Below are 27,778 nucleotides of genomic sequence, written 5' to 3' on the forward strand. Positions count from 1 at the left end.
GACAAGAATCTCCAAAGTCCTTTTGTTTGACTTGGTATCACTTTATTTTACACACAGCTATAGAACAATATTCTCAAAAAGACCTCCACCATACTATTGGCAGTATAAATAACTCTACTATTTAATATTTTCAGGATATTCCCATCTACAAATGTACAATCAACTTACTCTTGTGATTATGTTCGTTAGATCTTTGCCCCCACAGTCTCTCATCTGTATCCTTTGATTGAGATGGTAGCTGTTTCCTTTGAGACATGATGCATGCAGTTTTCTTTGATTGTTTGGTTATTATGGTTTATTCTTTGTTGTTTGTATTTCTGTAATAAAAGAAAATTAAAAATCAATAAAGATTATGTTAAGAATAAAAACAAGCACATGCACGTGCATGCACACACCAATTTCATGGGTGGGGGGGATGAGCCTCTGAAAGGGGGAAATATTCAGCACCACCTTGAATTTTACAACTATAGCACTGTATGCCATTGCGGTAAACTAATGCACAGAAGATAAGGCTACTAACCATGATGGCTATGCTCTGCCTCCTCTGTTGGAGGCAGTATGCTTCCAAATACCAGTTGCTGGAAACTGCAGGAAGGAAGAATGCTCTTTGCATTCAGGTCCCGCTTGTGAGCTTCCCAGGGGCATCTGGTTGGCTACTGTGAGAACAGGATGCTGGACTAGATGGGCCATTGATCTTGAACAAGCGGGCTCTTTTGATGTTCCTATGTTTTCACATTGCTGTGTTATCATTTCACATACTTTCTAAAAGAAATCTCGATAGACATATACTCCGGAGCAGACAAATAAGGGCCCACAATCTCCAAATAATTGTGTGGTTTTTTTAAAAAAATGTTTTATCTGTTTTCTTTGAAGATTTATACTCTGTCATTTGATCGAAAGATCCTCAGGGCAGCTTACAATAGATTTTAATAATACAACACCTGACAAAAACACATGCATAACACGTACACAACCCAGCAGCCCTTAGGACACCTCCAGACTGTCACTACTTTGCAAGAGGGATTCAATCATGTACTAGAAATTCAATTTATTCAATTAAAAGCAGATTTAGGTACTCTGGCATAACAAAGCTACTTTTTAAATATAAAAACAGATGTTTTGTGATTCGGGAAATGTATTAACGTGTAGGATAACAACGGGTTCACAGGAAGGCATGTAACTTCTATGCAAATAGATCAGAATTAATGCTCATTAGGGCCCTTTCAGATTGTTGAGGCAGAGGTGTTGTCATCCAGGGTCGCAGGGGGTTGTAGATGCTTTACTTTTTTGGGGAGCTGGGTTCCAGCCAGGTTCCCATGTATGAGCCAATCAACATGAAAAGGGAGCTACTGAGAACAGTCCTTTTCTTTTTGTGCTGACTGGAGCCAATCATAGTGAAAGGAGATGAGTCAGCCACTGAGAAGCCTCTTCTCAGGAGCTAACACACAGCCTCCCCTTTCATGCTGATTGGCTGCTAGGGATGCCAGTTGTAGTGGAGTGTGGACTCGTGAGACGAAAGGAGGAGCAAGGGAGACAAGGGGAAGGGGAAAGGAGCTGTGGCTGTGAGGGTGTGTGGCGTGACTATCATGAAGGGACCTTGAACTTCTGAATTTGCCACTACACTACCAGTGAGAATTTTTTATTGGTATATTCTGTCACATGTCACTGATTTGATAATAGTGAATTCCTGGTGGGTTTATACTGGACTGTGCACAATTCATTCTGCTTTATTAGGTGTTCTGTGATGCTTCCCAAATGACACCACATTATTGCCATCCGGAGGGGCACTCTTGCACTACGTAGTGCAACAAAAGCAGGATTGACACCCCCTCCCCAAACATTTGTGGTATGAAAAGTTACAAGATTTCAGCAAAAAACTACCCCACATGCACCAATTGGAAATGAAGCAGTATGTCTACTCCAGAAGTTTTTCAGGTGCAAACATTGAAAGCAGGATCATGTATAGCTACCCTGGCCCCAACATGAGCACAAATCATCATGAATGCACAATAAAAATACACTTGCAGTGTTTCCAAGTTATATAACCTCCGCTTGTATCACGGAGACCTGGTTGGATGAAGCTGGGGGGTGTTAATCTCTCCCAGCTTTGCCCACCAGGTTTCTCTGTGCAGCAGCAGGCGAGACCTGGGGGACGGGGAGGTGGAGTTGCAGTAGTCTATTGTGATACCATCCCCCTGACCAGGTGCCCTCTCCCACAGTCTTCGGGGTTCGAATGTGTATATTTGAAGTTGGGTGGCCAGGACAGAATAGGGATTCTGTTGGTGTACCGCCCACCCCGCTGCTCAACAGTCTCCCTTCCTGAGCTAGCCGGGGTAGTCTCGGGGTTGGTGTTGGAGTCCCCTCGGCTTGTGGTATTGGGTGACTTCAACATCCATGCTGAGACTGCTCTGTCAGGAGTGGCTCAGGATTTCATGGACTCCATGGCAACCATGGGTCTGTCCCAAGTATTATCTGGCCCCACTCATGTCGCTGGTCACACTTTGGACCTTGTTTTCTGTGTTGGATGGGATGATGGTGATCTTGGTGTGGAGGAACTTTCTATAGTTCCATTGTCATGGACAGATCACTACCTGGTTGGGTTTAGACTCACTGAGACTCAGAACCTCTGCAGGGGTGGGGGACTGTGATGTTCCTGTATTAGTGTAAATAGGGTAAGTGCTGTTTGTATAGGAGATACATGGTAAGTAGAATGAAAGAGGAAGGGGGAGTGAATGGGCAGTAGAATGTTGGATGATTGGCTGAATGTTTAAAATGGCTGACAGTATAAAAGGAAGAATGACAGGTAAATCTGGGTGGTGAATGTTAGTGGGTTGTTTTGGTGGGTTTTGAGAGGAGATTGTGTGGAGAGTTGGTGGATGTGAGGAGAGGGTGGAGTTCGGATTAATACTAAGACCAGTACCTCAGGAATAGATGTAACCATATGCTTAAGTGCCTTTTAAAGAAATCTTGTTATCTTTGTTATTCAATAAATACTTTTGGTTTACCAAAGGCCTGATCCTTGGCTGGGGTTTCACAGACCAGAAAGGAGGGTAAGGTAAATACCAAGGCTGAAGGATAACAAATGGTGGCAGCGGGGAAGGGAAGAATAACACCACAAGCCGTCTGAGTAAATCAAAGGGATTGGGACAGCTTAAGCACGCAGTCACAGAGGTAACCTAATTGTGGGAGACTCAGGCCGAGTCTCTGGGACTACTGGTTATAGGACGTGACTGGTGGTGCTGCCTAGCAGGGGGATCTGTTAAGATCTGTGCTAGAGCGGGGAGAGAAACCATAAAAAAGGACAGTCCGGACTGGTGGAGTCCCTGGTGGTGCCTAGAGACAGGCAGTAACCACGAGCAGGTAGGAACCTGACAGGGAGAGCCAGGGAAGGGTGTCACAGGGACCAATTAGGATGGTCCACCCCAGGAGGCTGATGGATCCGGATAGTCTTCTGATAGCTCTTGGGGATTTTCCTGTCACCGCGGCAGGTGATTCTGTCAAAGCCCTGGTTGACCTCTGGAATGGGGAAATGACCAGGGCGGTGGACATGATCGCTCCTGAGCGTCCCCTCTTACGGAGTGGAGCCAAACCAGCTCCCTGGTTTACCAGGAAGCTGGCGGCAATGAAACGAATAAGACGGGGACTTGAGCGACGTTGGCGGAAGACTCGGTGCAAGTCTGACCGAACACGGGCTAGAGCCTATCTGAAGGCCTACTCCGTGGCAGTGCAGGCTAAGAAGAAACTTTTCTTTTCTGCCACCACTGTGTCTGCTGGGAGCCGTCCAGTGGAGCTGTTTCGAGTGGTATGGGGTCTTTTAAACTCTGGCCCCCAGGAGGGTAATATAGACCACTCAACAGCCCGCAGTCAAGAATTTGCACGGCACTTTGCAGATAAAGTCGCTCAGATTCGCTCCGACTTGGACGCTAAAATTGATACAATCTCAGGGGATGTCACTTTGGCTCCTGCTTGTCCAATAATAATGGATTCCTTTCAATTTGTACAGCCCGAGGATGTGGACAAGATCCTTGGAGAGGCAAGAGCCACCACGTCTGCTGGATCCTTGCCCTTCCTGGCTCATCAAAATTGCCAGAGGGGGATTGGTCAAGTGGGTGAGGGGAGTGGTTAATGCCTCTTTACAACAAGGCAGAATTCCATCGTGCCTAAAAGAGGCAGTTGTGCAGCCTTTGTTGAAAAAGCCCTCCATGGATCCCTCCATAATGGGAAATTATCGGCCAGTCTCCAACATTCCATTTTTGGGCAAGGTAATAGAGCGTGTGGTGGCCGCCCAGCTCCAGAGATTCTTGGATGAAACAGATTATCTGGATCCATTTCAGTCTGGTTTCAGGCCTGGTTACGGGACAGAGACAGCTTTGGTCGCCTTGGTGGATGACCTTCGCAGAGAGCTGGACAGGGGGAGTGTGTCCCTGTTAGTTCTACTGGACCTCTCAGCGGCTTTCGATACCATCGACCATGGTATCCTTCTGGACCGCCTTGCTGGGATGGGACTTGGGGGCACCATGTTACGATGGCTCCATTCCTTTCTGGAAGGACATAAGAACATAAGAACATAAGAAGAGCCTGCTGGATCAGGCCAGTGGCCCATCTAGTCCAGCATCCTGTTCTCACAGTGGCCAACCAGGTGCCTGGGGGAAGCCCGCAAGCAGGACCCGAGTGCAAGAACACTCTCCCCTCCTGAGGCTTCCGGCAACTGGTTTTCAGAAGCATGCTGCCTCTGACTAGGGTGGCACAGCACAGCCATCATGGCTAGTAGCCATTGATAGCCCTGTCCTCCATGAATTTGTCTAATCTTCTTTTAAAGCCGTCCAAGCTGGTGGCCATTACTGCATCTTGTGGGAGCAAATTCCATAGTTTAACTATGCGCTGAGTAAAGAAGTACTTCCTTTTGTCTGTCCTGAATCTTCCAACATTCAGCTTCTTTGAATGTCCACGAGTTCTAGTATTATGAGAGAGGGAGAAGAACTTTTCTCTATCCACTTTCTCAATGCCATGCATAATTTTATACACTTCTATCATGTCTCCTCTGACCCGCCTTTTCTCTAAACTAAAAAGCCCCAAATGCTGCAACCTTTCCTCGTAAGGGAGTCGCTCCATCCCCTTGATCATTCTGGTTGCCCTCTTCTGAACCTTTTCCAACTCTATAATATCCTTTTTGAGATGAGGCGACCAGAACTGTACACAGTATTCCAAATGCGGCCGCACCATAGATTTATACAATGGCATTATGATATCGGCTGTTTTATTTTCAATACCTTTCCTAATTATCGCTAGCATGGAATTTGCCTTCTTCACAGCTGCCGCACACTGGGTCGACATTTTCATCGTGCTGTCCACTACAACCCCGAGGTCTCTCTCCTGGTCGGTCACCGCCAGTTCAGACCCCATGAGCGTATATGTGAAATTAAGATTTTTTGCTCCAATATGCATAATTTTACACTTGTTTATATTGAATTGCATTTGCCATTTTTCTGCCCATTCACTCAGTTTGGAGAGGTCTTTTTGGAGCTCTTCGCAATCCCTTTTTGTTTTAACAACCCTGAACAATTTAGTGTCATCAGCAAACTTGGCCACTTCACTGCTCACTCCTAATTCTAGGTCATTAATGAACAAGTTGAAAAGTACAGGTCCCAATACCGATCCTTGAGGGACTCCACTTTCTACAGCCCTCCATTGGGAGAACTGTCCGTTGATTCCTACTCTCTGCTTTCTGCAATTTCTTACCACAAGAGGACCTCTCCTCTTATTCCATGACTGCTAAGCTTCCTCAGAAGCCTTTGGTGAGGTACCTTGTCAAACGCTTTTTGAAAGTCTAAGTACACTATGTCCACTGGATCACCTCTATCTATATGCTTGTTGACACTCTCAAAGAATTCTAATAGGTTACTGAGACAGGACTTTCCCTTGCAGAAGCCATGCTGGCTCTGCTTCAGCAAGGCTTGTTCTTCTATGTGCTTAGTTAATCTAGCTTTAATAATACTTTCTACCAGTTTTCCAGGGACAGAAGTTAAGCTAACTGGCCTGTAATTTCCAGGATCCCCTCTGGATCCCTTTTTGAAGATTGGCGTTACATTTGTCACTTTCCAGTCCTCAGGCACGGAGGAGGACCCGAGGGACAAGTTACATATTTTAGTTAGCAGATCAGCAATTTCACATTTGAGTTCTTTGAGAACTCTCGGGTGGATGCCATCCGGGCCCGGTGATTTGTCAGTTTTTATATTGTCCATTAAGCTTAGAACTTCCTCTCTCGTTACCACTATTTGTCTCAGTTCCTCAGAATCCCTTCCTGCAAATGTTAGTTCAGGTTCAGGGATCTGCCCTATATCTTCCACTGTGAAGACAGATGCAAAGAATTCATTTAGCTTCTCTGCAATCTCCTTATCGTTCTTTAGTACACCTTTGACTCCCTTATCATCCAAGGGTCCAATTGTCTCCCTAGATGGTCTCCTGCTTTGAATGTATTTATAGAATTTTTTGTTGTTGGTTTTTATGTTCTTAGCAATGTGCTCCTCAAATTCTTTTTTAGCATCCCTTATTGTCTTCTTGCATTTCTTTTGCCAGAGTTTGTGTTCTTTTTTATTTTCTTCATTTGGACAAGACTTCCATTTTTTGAAGGAAGATTTTTTTGCCTCTAAGAGCTTCCTTGACTTTGCTCGTTAACCATGCTGGCATCTTCTTGGCCCTGGCGGTACCTTTTCTGATCTGCGGTATGCACTCCAGTTGAGCTTCTAATATAGTGTTTTTAAACAACTTCCAAGCATTTTCGAGTGATGTGACCCTCTGGACTTTGTTTTTCAGCTTTCTTTTTACCAATCCCCTCATTTTTGTGAAGTTTCCTCTTTTGAAGTCAAATGTGACCGTGTTGGATTTTCGTGGCAATTAGCCAGTTACATGTATGTTTAATTTAATAGCACTGTGGTCACTGCTCCCAATCGGTTCAACAACACTTACATCTCGCACCAGGTCCCGGTCCCCACTGAGGATTAAGTCCAGGGTTGCCGTCCCTCTGGTCGGTTCCATGACCAACTGGTCTAGGGAATAGTCATTTAGAATATCTAGAAACTTTGCTTCTTTGTCATGACTGGAACACATATGCAGCCAGTCTATGTCTGGGTAGTTGAAGTCACCCATTACTACCACATTTCCTAGTTTGGATGCTTCCTCAATTTCATATCTCATCTCAAGGTCTCCCTGAGCATTTTGATCAGGGGGACGATAGATCGTTCCCAGTATTAAGTCCCTCCTGGGGCATGGTATCACCACCCACAACGATTCTGTGGAGGAGTCTGCCTCTTTTGGGGTTTCGAGCTTGCTGGATTCAATGCCTTCTTTCACGTATAGAGCGACTCCGCCACCAATACGTCCTTCCCTGTCCTTCCGATATAGTTTATATCTAGGGATAACCGTATCCCACTGGTTTTCTCCATTCCACCAGGTCTCCGTTATGCTCACTATATCAATGCTCTCCTCTAAGACCAAGCACTCCAGTTCTCCCATCTTGGTTCGCAGGCTCCTAGCATTAGCGTACAGGCACTTGTAAGCAGTGTCTCTCTTCAAGTGTCTTTGGCACTTGTGGTTAGGCCTGTGGTAATTTTGCTCTTCTGAATTTATATCCTTTGCCCCTGCTCTCACAATGCCTACTTCTAGGCCTACCCCTTTTAAAATTTCATCATTTCTTTGGTTTTTATCCCAGGGGGGAGGTTTATTCCGAACCGGACCTTTCTCAGCTCCTGTCGGGTTTCCCCCCTCAGTCAGTTTAAAAGCTGCTCTGCCACCTTTTTAATTTTAAGTGCCAGCAGTCTGGTTCCATTCTGGTTCAAGTGGAGCCCGTCCCTTTTGTACAGGCCCGGCTTGTCCCAAAATGTTCCCCAGTGCCTAACAAATCCAAACCCTTCCACCCGACATCATCGTCTCATCCACGCATTGAGACTGCGAAGCTGGGCCTGTCTGGCTGGTCCTGCGCGTGCAACCGGTAGCATTTCAGAGAAAGCCACCTTGGAGGTCCTGGCTTTCAGCATCCTACCTAGCAACCTAAATTTTGCTTCCAGGACCTCACGGCTGCATTTCCCCATGTCGTTGGTGCCAACGTGCACCACGACCACTGACTCCTTCCCAGCACTGTCTGCCAAACTATCTAAACGACGGGCGATATCCGCAACCTTCGCACCAGGCAGGCAAAACACCTTGCGGTCTACACGTCCATCACACACCCCACTGTCTATGTTCCTAATGATCGAATCACCCACTACAAGGATCCCTCCACCCCCTGGAGATATATCCTCGGCACGAGAGGATAGTTGCTCATCCCCCAAGGAATGGGTCCCTTCTAAAGGATCGTTTCCCTCTTCCTCAGCTGGATGCTCTCCTTCCCCGAGACCATCGTTGTCCATGATAGCAGGAGAGCTATCATCGTTGGGAGTGGAACACAGCTATAACGTCCCTGAAGGCCTCCTCCACACACCTCTCTGCCTCTCTCAGCTTTTCCAGGTCCGCCACCTTGGCCTTAAGGAAATGAAGTCGTTCCCAGAGAGCCAGGAGCTCATTGCACCGAGAGCATACCCACGACTTCTGTCCAACAGGCAGATAGTCGTACATGCTGCAGGCGGTGCAAAACACTGGAAAGCCCCCACACCCCTGCTGGCTTCTTACCTGCATAGTTTTGTTTAAGGTTTATTACGTCAATGGGTTGGAGACTGCGGTTTAGTTGAGGTCAGGGAACAGACGGGCAGAGTGGGGGGCCCTGGCCTCCTCGCCCTGCTGCCGAACTCGCTCTGCTGCTTAACTCGCCTTGACGCTTTGTCAGCTGGGGCCTTGACGCTTTGTCAGCTGGGGCTCCCTCTAGCTCGTGGAGCAGGCTCCTTCCCTAGGGTGCTCTGACTTTATATGTGTGGCTGGTTCCTCCCAGCTACTGCTGCCAGCCAATGATGTGTTACTTGAGGCTGATGGCTATCAGCTGGGGCTTAACTCTTTAGTATTCTCTCAGGCTTCCTTCGTGAGCGAGGGGCGGGGCTGTTTAAGCTTTTGGCTGCTTTTAATCTCAGCAAGGGCTGCACCTTCCAGGCAAGTCTTTTGTGTTTGTTGTTTTCCCACCTAGAACAGCCTGACCTTTCTTTAACCTAGGGAAACAGAGCTTGTGGTTGTGTTTCAGGAAGGCTGAAGCTGCCCTTTTTAGCAAGGTCTGAGCTGACTCTCTCCCTGTATGTATCGGTGGAGTTTCCTTTTCCCCCTTCTCTCCGGCTGGAATTTAGCCTTGTTTACAGTGTCCCCTGAAGCTTTCCTGCTAGGGTGGTGTTGAAAACTAGCTTTCTATACGCTTCCTTCTCCTAGGATCTGTCTCCTAAGATATAGGTTCTTTCAGGATTTGGCTCCTAGCTCAGGGTGACCTTGGGCTGCCCTTATTAGTTATTTCTCTGAGCTGTTTTACTTCAATTTAAATAATGGAATAAATGGGAGCTACTTACCCTCTTTTCGCTCTGCTGCTTAACTCGCCTTGACTCTTTGTCAGCTGGGGCCTTGACGCTTTGTCAGCTGGGGCTCCCTCTAGCTCGTGGAGCAGGCTCCCTCGCTAGGGTGCTCTGATGAATCAGAAGGTGGTGCTGGGGGACTCCTGTTTGACCCCTTGGCCGTTGACCTATGGGGTCCCTCACGGTTCAGTTTTGTCCCCCATGTTATTTGACATCTACATGAAACTGCTGGGAGAGGTTGTTCGGGGGTTTGGGGTTCAGTGCCATCAGTATGCGGATGACACCCAACTCTATTTCTCCTTTCAACCTAAAGCCAAGGAAGCTGTCCTGGTCCTGAACCAGTGCCTGGCGTCAGTGATGGACTGGATGAGGGTGAACAAATTGAAACTAAATCCAGAGAAGACAGAAGTGCTCCTGGTCAGTCGAAGGGCAAATCAGGGAATAGGGATTCAGCCTGTGCTGGATGGGGTTACACTCCCCCTGAAGACACAGGTTCGCAGTTTGGGTGTGCTCCTGGACTCAGCTCTGAACTTTGAGGCCCAGGTCTCGGCCGTGGCCAGGAGTGCCTTTGCCCAGTTAAGACTAGTGCGCCAGCTGTGCCCGTTCCTGGAAATGCCTGATTTGACTATGGTGATGCATGCCTTAGTTACATCCTGTTAGACTACTGTAACGCACTCTACGTGGGTCTGCCTTTGAAGACTGTTCGGAAACTTAAACTGGCACAAAGAGCTGCAGCCAGAGTATTAACAGGGGCCTGCTGCAGTTTCAGAGCCAGTTATAACTCCTTCTACAAAGCCAAATCCTAAGCTTCAAAGAGAATCATCACATGCTACTATAATTGATATGCCAAATTTGGAGTTTTCCACTAACCCAAATCACCGGCCTGATAATTGGAAAGTTCAAAACTATGAAAACGCCACTTATCAGGAAAAAGCTTCCACAAATTGGATGTTAAAATATATTCAAAATAAGATAGTGTTATTAAATGTTCCTTGCCCTTGGATCAGAGAAAGAATGGACATGAAGAAAAAAAGGATCTGTAATACTCTCTACTTGCTTGGTTTCACAGCTATTTGACCAGATGATATCTCTAATGTAGAATTTCTTTATAATCCATCTTTGTATACATCTGTTTTACTTACATTTAAATTTCAAGATGTTCCAAATAGAATTCTTGCAAATAGATCCTTTTTTACTAGTCTTGGAATTCAGGTTTTAAGATATTTTATTGATATAGCAAACCCCATACCTTTAATAAGGAAAAGAGTACCTTCAATATCTCTCCCCTCAACTTTGGAGAAAACGAATGTCATCAAAACAGGAAAAGATTATAACCAATACTGAATACTACATACAATCTGCTGATAGGTTCCCCAATATAATTAAGACTCAGCCAAGAAATCTCCATTTAACACCAGGACAAAATTCACAAATGAAAAATAGAAGTTCTACCCTTCCAACGATGCAGAATGAACCAATTTTAAAATCATTAAATTCTTTTAGCTCTGAACTTATCACTGTGGATGAGATTAGTTCATCTTCTGTAATAATGCCGATTGATGTTTTACCTCCCTCCCATCCTTTGACAGATGTCAAGCCAAACCTGGAAGTATCCTTTGACTTCTCTTGTGAGGGAGAAGAAGAACTAATAAGCAGCTTTTCCACTTTTACAGATTCTGAACAAAATGAGGTTATTAGCAAATTACAAAATCTGTTATATAATTTAAAGGGCAGAAGGTTAGGCTCCAGATATCTAGAGCCCGATGAACTGGGTTCTCCCCCCACTGCAAAACTAAAATCCAACAACTCTTCGACCACAATGTTAATGACCTATTCAAATGTTTGCAGACCTAACATACAATGTGAAGCAATAATCCATGAGGGTTCTTCATCAACCTGACAGATTTCCCATTTATTATACCCAAATACACAATTTGCTGAAATATCTTCCAAAAATGAGTTAAATCAATTTTCAAAGACAATAAATTCTGTCTTAACTACAGAGAACAATTTATTTAAAAATATAAAAAACGATTTAAATTTAACTCAACTTAAATTCCTCTCATGGAATATTGCTGGATGGGCATCCAAAAGAAATTATCCCAGATGTATGAAATTCTTGAGATCTTATGATGTGATTTCCTTACAGGAAACTTGGTCGGTTAAAAATATTTTTTTGCATGGTTTTCTATCCTTTGAACTTCCTGCTGTACCATCAAAAAACAGGGGCAGACCAAGGGCTGGTTTGGTTACTATGATCTCTACTGCACTGGATGTCCAAATTAAGAACCTTGCTCCCTGTGGAAATCTAGCTATGGCAATGTTGCTTAAATTGAATCTACTATCTATTGTAATATTAAATGTATATATTCCACCATTTTCTTTAAAGAAAGACCAAACACTAATCTGGCAACAGTTGGAAAAATATATAATAAATTTGGAACAAAAATATCCAAAAGCTCAATTTATAATTATGGGTGACCTAAACGCTAGAATAGGCCCAGATAACGATACCTTAAATTTATCCCCCATGTGGGGAGAAATAGACCTGGAAAATCTAATCCCAAGAAATGTTAGAAGTTCAAAAGATTATAAAATTAATTACGCTGGAATATGTCTGATTCAACTAGTAGCGCGATTAAATCTAGAAATTGTAAATGGGCATGAAAAAATAGACAATTTGGCAGAGTTCACATACCTGTCAGATTGCGGAAATAGTGTGATAGACTATTTAATAATATCTCCCTCTCTGCTTACATCTATCAATAATTTCCTAGTTTCCGACAGGATAGAAAGTGATCATCTCCCTTTAGCATTCAATTTACATATCTCTGAGATATGTCGAGTAACAACAGACTATGTAAGAGATAACATTCCATCTATAAACTGCTACAAGAGAGCCCACTGGAACAATCGTGTTCTCTTCCAGATGGAAAAATTTTTAGCATCTCCATCGGCTCTAATTCATAGTTCTCACATATTAGAGACACATGAAATCTCAGAGGCTCTCTCTGAATATTCTCTTCTAATTTCTGACTTAATTAAATCTATGAAGGTATCCCCTCGTTTCTGTACCCAGATTAACTCAAAGTATCCAAAATGGTTCGATAAAGAATGTAGGGATTCTAAAATGAAAGTAAGAAACATCTATCTAAACTATAGAAAACTAGGAACTAAAACTCTTCCTCCTGAATATTTCTCAGCAAAAAAATCCTATAAAAAATTAATAGCCTTTTAAAAGAAAACAGCAATGCGAGATGGTTGGAAGCTGCTGATCAATGCCTCTTTAAATAATGATTCCAAACTTTTTTGGGCGTTAGCTACAAATGCCCTGAGCTCTGCTGAACCTCTCCAATGTACCATCTCCCCAGATGTTTGGAAACATTACTTTTCCACCCAATTTGATAAATATCCTAATAATATCTGTTGCTCTCTGTCTTTCACAGAATCCATCACTCTTCCTAAATGGCCCCCAGTTGAGCAAACTGAAATTGTCTCTTTGATTAAAAATCTTAAAAATGGAAAGGCCCCAGGAATTGATGAAATTTTACCCGAAATGCTGAAAGCAAATACAAATTGATGGGCACCTTTGCTCTCATCTCTTTTTACGATGATAAATTCTACCGGGAAAATTCCCAAATCCTGGTTAGAGGCGGTAGTAATTCCAATATACAAAAAAGGAGTCAGGGGTAACCCGGCAAATTATAGGCCCATTAGTCTCCTCTCTGTTGTGGGCAAGGTTTATGCAAGCTTTTTAAATGTGAGGCTACAACAATGGCTAGAGGAGGAAGAAATACTAGGCCAAGAACAAGCAGGATTTTGTAAAAACAAATCCACCATTGATCACTGTATACTTTTAAGATACTTGGCTGAAAAATATACAAGTGGAAATAGTAGGAGCCTGTATGTTGCCTTTATGGATCTTAAAACAGCATTTGATTCAGTCCCTCGTGAACTATTATGGGCCAAACTAAATAAGACCTCAATTGATAAGCGTCTCCTATTTTTAATTAGTAAACTTTACCAAGGTACTTCACTTCGGGTGCGCCATGGATTGGAAGGCAACATGACAAATGCTATACCTGCAAATATCGGAGTTCGTCAAGGTTGTGTTTTGGCTCCTGCTCTATTTAATCTTTTCATTAATGATTTAAGCAGTAAATTCTGTGCTGAAAATTTACATTCTCCCAAAATTGCTGATAAGAGATGTCCATTGTTACTCTATGCAGATGACACCGTTCTGCTATCCTTTTCGGAAATTGGACTAAAACGATCACTTAGTGTTTTTATGATTTATTGTGAAAACAATTCTCTCACTATAAATTTCTCAAAGTCCAAAATAATGGTTTTTTCCCGTAAAAAATCCAAAAAATATTGGAAAATAAGAGGCAAAAAAATTGAGCTGGTCAAAAAATTCAAATACCTTGGTGTAACATTCTGTTCCTCTCTCTCTTGGATTCCTCATATTCGATCTGTAATCCATGCAGTGAATAATATCTCGAAAGTTACTGCTAGATTTTTCTATACAAGTGGTGGTCGCTATATTCCTGCTGCAATAAAAATTTTTAAAATCAAAATTCTCCCACAACTCTTGTACGGTATCCCGATTTGGATAACAAATTTTAATAGAAAATTAGAAACTGTGTTAACTAGTTTTTTACGGGATATATTTGGTCTTCCAAGATGTGTTTCTTATGCTGGACTCCGTCTTGAGGCGGGAATTGTTTCAATCGAATGCTCAGCATGGTTACTGGCTTAACTTTTGGGTTAGATTGGCCTATTCCAGCCCCTCATTGGGATACCTTCATTTAATATGGAAGGATTCCTTTGAGAGCTCCTGGACTAAGAATTTCAATGAAAAACTAAACTATATAGGACTATCTTTAGATCTTTTGGCCCTATGGGATCCTGAGCAAGCTAAATGTACTATTAGACAACGGATAGAGGATATAGATCGACAGTATTTACTGTCTAAGGCATGTACGTCCTGTTCTCCTTCCCACTTTGCCCTAAGTTTTCATTTTCCACTCCATGCGTCATATCTAGAAGAGTTAACTTTTCCACATTATAGGTTTTTATTTTCCAGAGCGAGATTCAATTGTTTACCTTCCACACTTTTAACAGGTCGTTTCCAGGGCATTCCTAAGGTAAATCGGCTTTGTATTTGTAAGTTACAAATGGTAGAAACTGTTGAACATGTGTTTTTTGTTTGTGAGCTATATAAAGAAATAAGGGAAAAATTTATTTTCCCATTAACATCAGGATATCCTGGTAGTACCACAAAATGGTTATTACAATATCTTTTATCAGATAATGATAAAGTTAAGACTGTACAAGTAGCAAAATTTCTATATATAGCCCAATCTATCCGGAAAATCCAGGTATTATCCTTTGGCCCTACTGAGTAAATTATTTTATACCTTACGCGGTTTTTAAATTATTTTTTGTATGTATTTGTATATATTTGGATCTATGATTATACAACAATAAACTTGACCAAACTTAACAGGGGCTGGTTACAGGGACCATACAACTCCTTTGTTACAACAGCTCCACTGGCAGCCAGTTTGTTTCCGGTCACAATTCAAAGTGCTGGTTTTGACCTTTAAAGCCCTATACGGCCCAGGTCCAGGCTATTTGTCAGACTGTATCTCCCTATACGAGCCTGCCCGGGCCCTGAGATCTTCAGGAGAGGCCCTTCTCTCAGTCCCAACACCCTCGCAAGTGCGATTGGTGGGGATGCGAGATAGGGCCTTCTCGGTGGCTGCTCCTAGGTTCTGGAACTCCCTTCCTAGGGAAGCACGAATGGCCCCCTCCTTGCCATCCTTCCGTCGGCAAGTAAAGACTTTTTTATTCCGACAGGCTTTTGGGATAGAAGCTGTTTAGGATTGGGCTTTACAAAGCTTGTTTTATTGTTTTATATTATTATTTGTATTATTTTAAATTGTTTTTTTACCTTTTACGGTTTTAAGGTTGTGCATAGTTTAATTGTATTTTAATTTTATGTTTTTCTATGTTTTTAACTACATGTAGTTCTATTTGTAAGCCGCCCTGAGTTCCAGTTTGGAAAAAGGGCAGGGTAAAAATAAAGTTTCAATTCAATTCAATTCACAAACAAATCAGCATGAATGATCAATAAACAGGGTGTCTGGAGCAGTTCTGACAGAACAGGCCAAAGGATGGTTCCCTTCAACTCTGAAGTCCCAGGGCTTCAGACAGGAGCCAAGTGTTCCTTCTAGCAGGGAAAAGGAGGAGGGATGGGGCAGAATTTCAACTCTGTTCACATTTAAAGGGGAACCTACCTAATTTGCTCTTTCCAAAACAATGCAATAACTGAAACACAGCTATCCTTCAAAATTCACATTTTTAATTTTGCAATGCAAATCAGAGAACAGTAGAGTTGGAAGGGCATCGAATCCAACCCCCTGCTCAATGCAGGAATCTAACATAAAGCATACCTGAGAGGTGCCTGTCCAGCCACCTCTTGAATGTCTCCAGTGTTGGAGAGCCCATCACCTCCCTAGGTCTTTAGTTCCATTGTTGTGCCACTCTAACAGTTAGGACATTTTTCCTGTTGTTCTGCCAAAATCTGAGCCCATTATGCCGTGTCCTGCACTCTGGGACCATCGAGAAGATATCCTGGCCCTCCTCTGTGTGGCAACCTTTCAAGTACTTGAAGAGTGCCCCACAGTCATCTCTTCTCAAGTCTTGCGTCCTAACATACCTCACTCGGTTTTTGTGAGGATACAAATGGAGAGAGGGAAGAACCATGTACGCCACCTTCAGCTCCTTAGAGGAAAAGTAAAGTAAAAATCAATCAATCAATCAATCAATCAATCAATCAATTAGAGGGAGAGAGAGAGAAACCAAAATTGACAGATCAGCTCATCCCTAGCAAGGATGCAACCACTTTCCCTGCAGCTGCTCCTTCTATGGCTAATAGATAAGTCCAGGCTGGCCTTCTACTACTTGCTATGATGTCGTTCCTGGGAGGCAAAGAGTGCAACCTTTCCAATGACACTTAGAACTCTGGCCAATGGCACCAGTATCAAAGTCCGCCTCACAGAACTCAAAGCAGCATACATGTTGTATGGCCGTCTGCTGATAATTTTACAACCTAGAAGGCATGGCTCAGAGGCAGAGCTGCCCTGTAATAGTTTTGGGCCTGAGCACTCCTGTGTTACAGTTCAAGAAACATGGAGAACAAAGAAATCTACAGGATATACACACTATTGAGCCATAAATATTTGTATTTTTTGTATTTTGTAATATTTGTAAATTGTATTTTGTAAATTGTATTGTTTTATTGATGTATTTTATATTTGTGTTTTTTGTAAGCCGCCTTGAGGGCCTTTGGCCGAAAGGCGCAGTATAAATAAATAAATTAATAATAATAATAATAACAACAACAACAACAACAACAACAATGGATGGGGCCAGAGTGTACCTCCCTTCAGCTCTGCAGTCCCAGTTGTTCTGCAGGTAGCCTTGTTAGCAGCCACAGCTTTAAATAAAACAAAAAACAAATGGCGTGAATGCTTCCATTCCAGCATTGTACTGTTGCTGTATTTAAAAAATAAAATAAAACCCTTTCGGTTTAAAAAGTTGCGCGAAGGACTTTCCTTGTTCGCTCCAGCTCCAAAATGTCAGGAAACTGCATGCATTAACTGATGCATTGTTTAGGCAATTAGTTGTCAGTTTGTTTCCAGGCCCAGTTCAAAGTGCTCACATAAGAGTTTAAAGCCCTAAACGACTTAGGTCCCAAATATCTGAAAGACCGCCTCCTTCCCTACACACCCTCTCGGGTGTTGAGATCAGCAGAGGGGCCCTTTTGGTAGTTCCGCCACCCTCGGAAGCTTGAGGGGTGGCCTGGGAGAGGGCATTCTCTGTGGCAGCCCCTAAACTGTGAAATTCCCTCCCAACTGTGGGTTCTTGATAAAAGAAAGGTGGGATAGAAATGTGAATAAATAAATAAATAAAATAAAACCACAGCTGGTGGCCAATACAATCCACACAGTATGACAGAGGGAAGGGAAGATGCACCTGATGAATTTCTGCCTAAGAGTCTTGTCAAACGTTTAACTCATCCTTACTGTCCTCAAATTTACCGCTCCAAGCTTCAAATCTGTTGAACCATTTGCCTGGCTGGAGTGAGACCTTGAATGTGATCATGCCTCTTGGTTGCCTTGATGGAAGATGGAGGGATGTGTGTGTTTGTGTAGAACGCAATGCCTTTTGTATGGTTAAAATGTAGCCCAAAGTACAAAAGTAAGAATCACAGCCATTGCTCCTCCCACTTTCCCCTCTAACTCCGCTCATCACTGGCATGTGGCCCTTGGAAAATTGCCCAGAAGGGAATGTGGCCCTCAGGCTGAAAAATTTTCCCTATCCCTGCCCTATAATATAACATACATTCTCCAAATATATATTTTGAAAGTACATGTCCATAAAATGCTCCAAGCTTAGCAAGGGCAGGAGAGGGAGCTGCATCACTGATGACACATTTTCATTCCTTCCATTTCATTCCCTCTGTTCAGTTCTCTGAGTGTCTATGCTTATGTAGTCAAAATGGCTCCACCCAAGTACAAGAAGGAGCTCTCAGGAGGCTTGGGAGAACCCTAAAGTTTATGGAAGTACAAAAAAAATCAGTTTAGAGAAAAAACCCTAAGGGGGGGGAGAAACCCTAAAAATAAGCAAATGAGGACTGAAAATTGCTCCGTTGCCAAAGACTACTAATTAACCGTGGGAGTGGAGAAGCAAAATGCGAGAGGGAAACACTCCACGCTGCAACAATTTGTTGCAGGTCCCTTTTGCTGTAATGCATAAAATAGGCAACAGGCACATGTGAAGTTCCTGCAACCACATTCCAGATAGAAATCCTAACAGCAATAGGTGTATTAACTGGGGGGGGGGGTCATCCAATTTTCCAAGAGGTGTTACATTGCAGGCATGTCGCCGTAACCAATGACGACAGTGTAGCTTGGCAATTCACATGCAGGGATTGAGAGAGAAATGACCTGCCTGCTACAAGCCCAGCAATTATCCACGGTACTGTAATAACACAATGACATCTGGGCTGGTTCACTTCTCAGAAGTCATGTGAGAAAAAGGATCTCTGAAGGGGAGAGCTCCAGCAATCACAGGAGGATCAGGTGCTGGTCGGAAAATAAGAAGAGCCCAGATCAACTATCCATCCAGTCTGGCCAGCCAGATACTACAGAGAAGCCCAAAGGCAGGGCCTGAAATCCTCCTATTATTATTATTATTATTATTATTATTATTAACTTTATTTATACCCTGCCGTTTTTCCAAATTGGAACTCACAGCAGCTTCCAGATAAAAGACACATACAATTAACAACCTATCAAAAATAAAAGCATATAATACATAAATGAATAAGTATAAACAAATATAATTAAAAAATGAACTCTAGTTTAAAATAGCATTAAACTGTTTCTCATAATTAAAAAACATAATCATAAAATCAGAATAATTAAAAAATAAACTGGCAAGAACAATATAACATCCTTTTGGGCCTATCCTTGGCCGCCTTCGGAATCAAAGGCTTGCTGAAATAAGAAAGTTTTTAACTGTCGGCGAAAGGACTGCGGGGAAGGGGTCATTCTTATCTCCCTAGGGAGGGAATTCCAAAGCCTAGGGGCCACCGAGAAGGCCCTATCTCGTATTCCCACTAGTTGTACTTGTGCGGATGTAGGTATTGAAAGAAGGGCCTCTCCTGAAGATCTCAGGGCAGGCACATAGAGGGCGATGCGATCTGACAAATAGCCTGGACCCAAGACATATAGGGCTTTATAGGTCAGCACCAGCACTTTGAATTGTGTCCGGAAACAAACTGGCAGCCAACACATCTAAGTAGCCTAAAACGACATTAAAAATAAGCACGCACACACAGAGGGTAGTAGAATTTTTTTTTATCCATAAGATTAACAGAATGGCATAACAGAATCTCACATCCCCTCACCCTAACCTCAGCAATGATGATACCCCAACACACATATTTTTGTATATATATATTGCCTCCAGCTCTTTTCTCCTTCTACTCCTGTCAATTTTTAAACAATTGTTTTCTTCACCCCATCTTGCTCTCCACCTCCTCCCCCGTCACCTCCTAAGCACCCATAGAGCATGAAGGAAGAACAACGCTGCACGGAAGCCGAATTTGAAGCACATGATTTTAATTCACAAATCAGAGGAGCAGAAGACTTCCCCTGCTCCCCCCCAAGTAACGCGCAAAAGTAATGCTAGAAACATTACAATTACTCCTCAAAAGTAATGAAGTTACTACTCGTTCTATTACCAGCAAAATGTAATGAAGTTACCCACTCATTACTCAAAAAAAGTAATAAATTACAAGTAATTTGTTACTTGTAACTAGTTACTTCCAAGCTCTGGGCCTGGGGGCTGCATGACCCTCCACTTCTTCCAGTGTGGCCCTTGAGTCCAAGAAGAAAGCGAGAGCAAGAATGGAAGAGAATGAACAGATGGTGGATGAATGACAAGGAGAGAAGATACTTGTGTGTGTGTGAAGGGGGAGAAAGAAAGATCAACTGAATGAATGACAGATGAATTACAGAAACAGAGAGGAAGAGGTAAATATATCCCATTTTTTTGCGTTGGCTCTGCCTGCTTGCACTCTTATGTGGCCCCTGGGCACTTTGCTCCTGGGGAAAGTGACCCCCCCAAAGTTCTGCATCCCTGCAGTAACAGGATGAAGCAGGTGACAGGCGGCAACACAGGGGTTGGAAACCTCAAGCCCAGGGGACCAAACACAGCCCTCCAGCTTTCTCTATCTGGCCCCCAGCACTCTTCCCAGGCCACCCTCCTTCAGTCACCAGCAGAGATGTAGTCATCTGGGGTCTTAGACCCCTTATATTTTTGGGAGCAGGATCCCTATGTCTCCAGCATCCTATGAGCCAATCAACATGAAAAGGGAGTCTGTTAGCCACTGAGAGGAGTGGTCTAACATGCTTCCTTGTCCTTTCCTGCTGATTGGAGCCAATCAGAGTGAAAGGAGGAGAGTCAGCCACTGAGAGGACTCTTTTCAGTAGCTAACACTTTCATGCTTATTGACTGCTAGAGATGTCTGTTGTTGTGGGAGAAGGTATCAACAAGGGTCTCATTCTCAACCCAGCAGCAAAATATAGGACGTTGGGCCCAATGTCCTGTAGGACCCTGCAGAGAGTTGCGTAGCGGAACGGAGAGTACTGAGCGAGCTTGTGTGTGTGTTTGAATCTTTGCTAAGATTCTACCTTCCCTGCAAATGAGTCAGACAGAGGCTTTAAGCTTTAAAATAAGAAATAACTACTTTATTCTGGAAGTACATATTTGATAGGGAAAAGTCCTATATCTAGCTAACTGGCTATGCTGGAGCAATGAGCACTGAGCCCAGTACTCGCCCGCATGCTGGATGAGAGGGAGAGACAAAGGAAAGATGTCTGCTCCCCTCTCGAGAGAAAGAAGAAGACTGGGAAGGCGGGAAGGAACTGGGATCAACATCCTTTGTATATCAGTCTAGCACGAAGGAAGAGACAGCAGGAGATCAGGTATAGCCTAGCAACCAAGAGGTCTCCTCTCTAGCTACCCTTTTTAACCCCATGCAGCCTCAACCCACCAAGTTGGAGTTGAACCTCATACATTCCAACACAAAAAAGGGGGTGTGGCTTTGACTATCATGAAGGGACCCTGCACTTCTGAATTTGCCACTCCACGACTGATCACCAGCCTGTTTCACACCCACCTTGAGTGTCTGTGCCTGGCTGGAATGCATCCTTGAACTCTGATAATGACTCTTGCTCGCCTAGGTGGAGGATAAAGAGGGGTGTGTGAGTCTGTGTAGAAACTTGCCTATTGTACAAAGGTAAAATTCACATGTGTTCTCCACCCATTTTCCCTCTGGCTCCACCCACCACTGTCATGAGGCCCTCAAAGGTTGCCCAGAAGGAAAGGTGGCCCTCTGTGAACCTTTGCAATTTCTCCCCATCCACTTCTTGCAAAAAAAATAAAGAGGGAGGTGTAGCTCAGTGGTAGAGCCTTGCATGCGGAAGGTCCCAGGTTCACTTTGGGGCATCTCTAGGTAAGGCTAGAGACTCCTGCCTGAAGCCCTGGAGCGCTCCTGCCAGTCAGTGTAGGCAATACTGAGCTAGATGGACTGATGGTCTGACTCCGCAGAGGGCAGTTTCCTATGTTCCTAAAGCACTGAGTATGTACCGGTCTGTGTCTATCACTCTGGCTGAACTAGTCTGTCTGTTTGTCTTTTGGTTTTCCTACCACCTTCCTAGCCGTGTGACGCTACCTTATCTCTGTTCTTCTTTCCCTGATATTTTCAGCCCCTCTGGCCCAAATGAAGCCAAGACGAGCTGTTTGCTCCTGCCAGTCAGTGTAGATAATCCTGAGCTAGATGGAGCAATGGCCTGACTCGCCCCTTAAGGAAAGCTCAGAAAAAGGACTGACTGGTGGAAAAGGTGGTTCAGGACATCCCTCCCCTGGGACAATTCTGGTCCAAACTATTGCATTCACTTCGGCAAATACAGTCTTGCTTCAAATATGTGTCTCCTCAAGGCAGACTTCGTAGGGCAAATAAGAAGCAATAAGAAGCAAATCAACTGTGACAGGTTTCCCATCAGATTTCTGTAAGGAGGATTGTTAGCATGGGTTGCTCCGAGTCAGTGCCTTTACTTGACAAAGGAGTGTTGATAGCCATGATGTTCCAAGGATGTGTGTCCATGGGAACTAAGAAGGCTAGGTGATGGTTGAACAGAGAACCAGTCAGGATTACCACCGCTCTCCCTCTAGCCGCGGAGAAGGGACAAGGGGTTGCATCCCTCATAGTTCTACTCAGAGGAGACCAAATGAAATGAATGACTCTAAGGCTGCATACACATCATGTATTTGAAGCACATTCCCCCACCCTAAAGAATCCTGGGAACTGTAGTTTGTTAAGGGTGCTGGGAATTGTAGCTCTGTGAGGAGCAAACAACAGTTCCAAGGATTCTTGGCAGGGGGATGTGCTTTACATTACGGGATGGTATTCAATGCTAGTCCTACTCAGAGTAGACCCATTAAAGTTAATAGACATGACTAACTTAGGTTCACTAATTTCAATGGGTCTACCATGAGTAGGACTTAGCTGACTATAACTAATTGACTACAATCCATGGTGTTAAACAAGACCATTAATTTCAGTGGGTCTACTCTGACTATGTCTAGCATTGGATACAACCCAGGTTATTTTTTTATCAATAATACCAATGTAGTCCTATTCAGAGTAGCAGTCATGTAGTGGCAAATTCAGAAGTACAGGGTCCCTTCATGATTGTCACAACCACATTCTTCCCACGCCCCCCCCTTTTGCTGCTGGGTTGAGAATGAGATACTTGTTAATGCCTTCTCCCACAACAACAGACGTCCCTAGGAGCCAATCTACATGAAAGGGGAGCACCTTAGCTACTGAGAAGAGTCTTCTCAGTGGCTGACTCACCCTCTTCCACTCTGATTGCCTCCAATCAGCAAGAAAGGACCAGGAAGCACATTAGAAGCCTCTTCTCAGTGGCTAACACACTTCTCTTTCATGCTGATTGGCTCATAGGATGCTGGAGACAAAGAGACCCTGCTGGAATCCTGCTCCCCAAAAGTAAGGGATCTAAGACCCCAAAAGACTACATCCCTACGGAATACACCCATTAAAATTAACAGGTTTATGTTGATTACAATGGCTCTAGTCTGAGTAGGACAATCTTATCTACTTATTTCTTGAAATATTTATAATCTGCACTTTCATAAAAGTATATGAAGGCAGTATACAACATTGCATTGGATACAACCCAGGTTGAAATTGTTACTGCTGCTATTTATGTGCTGCTGTTATTTATGAGTTGTTTCCTATGAGGCATCTTGAGGTCTGATGTGGGAACAGCAGACTTTGGCTATCTCTTGAACTGTTTGAGTCAGGAATGGGAAGCCTCCAGATATTGTTCAACCCCAACTTCCATCAGCCCCAGCCAGCACAGCCAATGTTCAGGGCTGATGGGAGCTGTATAACCCATCAACATCTGGAAGGCCACAAGTTCCTCACCTCTGGCTTAAGCTGTGCCCCCACCTATGCATAACCTCTATATTTGTAAACAAACACATACATTACAAAATGCCAATGAGCCTTCTCCTTCCAAAGGAAATTGACCCTGGGTAAGCGTGGTCCCCCTAGAACGTTTCACTGCTTGGAGAAGTGGGTGGAGAGAGCAACAGTACTTTTGCAGCCTGGGAGACTGATGATGCAGAAGGCACTTCTAGCACCCAAAGTCAAGGGAGTGAGAACATGAAGGCATGTGGATGAAAAATCATGCCCAAGCAATTGCAAGAATGCTTTCCCACACGCAAACACAACCTCCCCATATAACGTATCAACAGAATATGCGTGACAACAAAAATTAGGAACCAAATACCTTGCCCATGCCAAGCAGGGTTGGGTATCTTACCTCCTGGCAGCTGGGTATCAGGAATCATCCTTGCGTGCCAGGCAGCTGTAGCTCAGCCTTACCCACCTGAACACACCCTGCTGAGCTCTGCCGGAGACTTCTGCCTCTTTAAAACATTGCTCTGCTGTGCAAAACAGCCCTTGCCGTGGGAAAAGTCACCTGGGGCCTTCTGCATGCAGGGCAGATGCCCTACCATGGGGCAACAGCACAAGGGAAAGAACCCAGGTTCTTATAAAGAAATTTTGATAATTTCTGTTTTATATACGTTTAGAATGAGACTATAAGAATGCATTATAATTTATACTCACTATCCAATTTCCTAGGTATGTTATAGCGCCCCCAAGGAAGGATTGGTTTTGAAATGCATCAGGTCTAGAATAAATTTTATTTCAACCCTTTCCCCCCCTTCTATTCCCCCCCCCAAGCCCACCAATGGTATTTTCACAGTTTTGTAGTTGTGGAAAAACAATTCTCCCACCCGGTCCCACTGATGAGCTCCCATTGATGAAAGATCAATAAACCATCCTGGACTATTAACTAGCAATGTGCCTCACAAATATGGGGTCGTAACAATATTTTTTCCCAGACAGTCTCCTATCCAAGCCAGCTTACAGAGCCAAGCCTTGTCCGCTTCAGCAGTAGAACCCCATCTAGTGTATTCAGACTTATCTCCAAGACCAGACAATTTGAGGTGATTGCTTTTGGTGGCCCAGTCAGGGCATTTTTGAAAGTGTATATATATACAGCTGGTATAGCACAGTGGGGAGGAGAGCCTGGCTGGGACTCCAGAGTCTGTGAGTTCAAATCCCCACTCGTGTCTCCTAGGTGTCAAGGGCCAGCTAAAGATCACCCCCACAGTGAGTGGCTCAGGGGTTACGTGCCCTCCCCCCTGTGCAGCCGTGGGCAAGCTGCAGAGTCCCAAAGAGCCCAGTTGCCCCCCAGCTGGCAGCTGCAGACAGGGAAGGGGTTATATATATATGTGAAGACATTTATATACATTTATATAAAAAGGAAGACACACACACATATGTATTATATGAAGACATTTATATAAAAAGGAAGATATAAAAAGAGGGGGAAACAGACGCAAGACACAATGGCAATCTTCAGTCAAGGTACAGGTAAAACATTATCTGTTTCAGGTATGGGAAATCTGTGGCCCTCCAGATGTTCTTAGTCTACAGCTTTCATCATTCCTGACTGCTAGAAATGCTGGCTGGGAATGACGGAAGTCAGAGTCCAAGAACCTTTGGAGGGCCTCAGATTCACCATCCCTGATCCACTTAGGTGCGTCTACTGTCTACTTAGACATTCAGTGCTGAAAACTGGACAGTCTTCACCAACCTGATGCCCTCCACTGCAGTTTCCCTTCAGCCCCAGCCAATGCTGAAAAGTCTGGAGGGCTCCAGGTTGGCCAAGGCTGACATTGGATAACCTGCGCACAGGATACAACTAGTATAAGAAGGTGGGTAGAAATTAGCTTTTCTCCCCCTCTCAAAATACTAAAGTCTGGGGGCCATCCATCCAATGAATTACATGAGATTCAGGACAGACTACTAGCCACTGTGGCTACGTTCTACCTCCACTGTTAGAAGCAGTATGTCTCTGATTACCAGTTGCTGGGAATCACAAGTGGGGAGCAGTAGTGTAGTGGCAAATTCAGAAGGGCAGGGTCCCTTCATGATAGTCATGCCACACCTCCTCACAGCCACGCCTCCTTTTCCACTTTCCTGTCTCCTTTGCTCTCCCTGTCATCTTGCAAGTCCACATTCCACTACAACAGACATCCCTAGGAGTCAATCAGCATGAAAGGGGAGGCTATGTGTTAGCTACTGAGAAGAGTCTTCTCAGTGGCCGACTCACCTCCTTTGGCTGATTAGGTCCAATCAGCAAGAAAGGACAAGGCCTCTTAATGGCTAACATGCTCCCTTTTCATGCTGATTGGCTTTGGCTCACACATAGGGACATGGCTGGAACCCTGCTCCCAAAAAAGTAACGGGTCTATGACCCTACGCAACCCTGAACAACTACACCTCTGGTGGAGAGAGCACTGTAGCACTCAGGTCCTGTTTGCAGACTTCCCATAAGCATCTGGTTGGCTGATGTGAGAACAGGATGCTGGTCTAGATGGGCCTTTGGCCTCTTAAGTACGTCTTCACACAGTACACAGCTTGCCGCCACAAGATATGATGATGGCCATCAACTTGGATGACTTTAGAAAGGGATTAGAGTAGAGAATAAACCTATAAATGACTGCTAGTCACTCATGAGGGCTCTATATCACCTGCAGGTTCAGAGGCACCATACTGCTGAATATCAATGTGCCAGAGTGGTGTAATGATTTGATGTCACACTAGGGCATGGGTGACAAGGGTTCAAATCCCCACTCAGCCATGAAGCTCACTGAGCACGTCACTGTCTCTCAGACTAACCTACCTTGCAGGGTTGTTGTAAGGATTAAAATGGAAAGGGGAGAACCATGTGCGTCACCTTGAGCTCCTTGGAGGACAGGTAGAGTATAAATATAACAAATAAATAAAATAACAGCAGAAGCAAGCTATTGCCCTCATGTCTTGTTTGTGGGCTTCCCATAGGCATCTGGTTGGGCACTCTGAGAACAGAACACTGAATTAGATGAGCCTTGGGTCAGATCCAGCAGGACTGTTCTTATCACAGGGCACGTTGCCCAGGATTTCTTCACCTGGGCACCCCTCCATCACCCACCCACACACACCCATGTGGAAGGCACCACCTCTCAGTGGTTAGAGCATCTGCTTTGCATGCAAAAAGACCCAGGTTCAGTTCCCAACATCTCCAGATAGTGCTGGTAATGCTCCTTGTCAGAAGCCCTGGAGATCAGCTGCCAGCCAGTGTTGACAATGCTGAGCCAGATGGACGAATGGTTTGACTCGGCACACCGCAGATCCCTAGGCGTGACAGGGTTTATATTCTAACCTGCAGCTAGAGACATTTTGTGCAGCGTCAAAAAATGTGCAACGTGCAATACGTTTTTGTGAAGTTGGGCATATAGGACTTAATAAGGAGCTGGGTAGTTTATGATAAGTGAGAAAAGATAAAAAGAAATAGAAGATGAAGTTAAATATTGGCTCCTTTAAATCATGACCATATCAACTGTAAACCTTGCGACGTGAAAATGCCATTGCCCTCAAAAATGTGCGTTTTCAGAATACAGTTGCCCACCCGCCCGTCCTTAATCTTTTTAGGGATCTCAGCTGTTACCTCGCAGTTCCACCCGTCTCCTTACCCGTTCTTATCTTTCCTTCTTTCGAGGGGTGGAGAGAGAGGTGGACAGAGGCGGTTGGGGGGGGAGGCCGCTGGCCGAGGGGGCGGGGGTTGCGTGAGAAGGGGCTGCGCGAAAGCGATCACGATCTCGCCCGGCTACCAAACTTTGCAACGACCCTGGTCACTCCGTCAGGCACGCTATGGTGAGGGCTCGGAATGGGCCAGCGACGCCCCGGGCACTTCCCCATCGCCCCACGGACTACACCCGGAAGCCGGGAGCGAAGGGGAAGGCGAGGCGGACACGGCCTCCTTCTCACGCAGAGGCCGGGGAGGCGTGGCGGCGACAATCCTTTTTTCGCGTGTGGGTAAAAGTCTGTTAACACACCCCTGGGAGAGTCTGTCTGCCCGCCTTCACACGCACCCGAGAGCTGCGGTGGGAACCAGCCACATTCAGGGTGGCTCCGATGAATATGCCCAAGTTGGCACTGCCAAAGGTGGCGTGGCAGAGACAGACACACGCCCAGCGACAGCGCACGAAAGTCGTGCCAGCAGCCAGGAAGGACG

At 44.5% G+C, this 27,778-nt stretch overlaps 1 long non-coding RNA gene across 1 annotated transcript; it reads right to left on the bottom strand.

Moving 5' to 3' along the window:
• Positions 1-40: 40 nt before the first annotated feature.
• On the bottom strand, positions 41-27,778 carry LOC133369892 (uncharacterized). Its single transcript, XR_009759015.1, has 4 exons — positions 27,237-27,778; positions 15,938-16,268; positions 13,903-14,029; positions 41-317 (listed from the first exon to the last, which is right to left on the bottom strand). It is a non-coding gene; the product is annotated as an uncharacterized LOC133369892 (long non-coding RNA).

This window comes from Rhineura floridana, chromosome 14, assembly GCF_030035675.1.
Source record: "Rhineura floridana isolate rRhiFlo1 chromosome 14, rRhiFlo1.hap2, whole genome shotgun sequence".
In the NCBI taxonomy this organism is placed as follows: Eukaryota; Metazoa; Chordata; class Lepidosauria; order Squamata; family Rhineuridae; genus Rhineura; species Rhineura floridana.